Below are 416 nucleotides of genomic sequence, written 5' to 3' on the forward strand. Positions count from 1 at the left end.
AGGAAAACCAACTTTTGTTGCCTGATATTAAAAATAGCCAACATTCAATTCATTGTCATTGTGCTTTGTATACATTCTTTTGTTAAACTTGGGTTATTCCTTTTGCTCACTTTTCTCTTGGGGCTGTACAATCCATAAGTGTTTCAGACCATAAAGATATCAGCACTTTCAGTTCAGTTCAGTTCAGTTCATTCGCTCGGTCATGTCCGACTCTTCGCGACCCCATGAACTGCAGCACGCCAGGCCTCCCTGTCCATCACCAACTCCCAAAGTTCACCCAAACTCATGTCGATCAAGTCGGCGATGCCATCCAGCCATCTCATCCTCTGTCGTCCCCTTCTCCTCCTGCCTCCAATCCCTCCCAGCATCAGAGTCTTTTCCAATGAGTCAACTCTTCCCATGAGGTGGCCAAAGTA

The 416-nt window shown here is 45.9% G+C and overlaps 1 pseudogene; it reads left to right on the plus strand.

The window, feature by feature from the left end:
- LOC105001949 overlaps positions 1 to 416 on the plus strand; it is a 25135-nt pseudogene that overhangs the window by 5738 nt on the left and 18981 nt on the right.

Source organism: Bison bison, unplaced genomic scaffold (assembly GCF_000754665.1).
Source record: "Bison bison bison isolate TAMUID 2011002044 unplaced genomic scaffold, Bison_UMD1.0 scf7180017864386, whole genome shotgun sequence".
NCBI classification, from domain to species: Eukaryota; Metazoa; Chordata; class Mammalia; order Artiodactyla; family Bovidae; genus Bison; species Bison bison.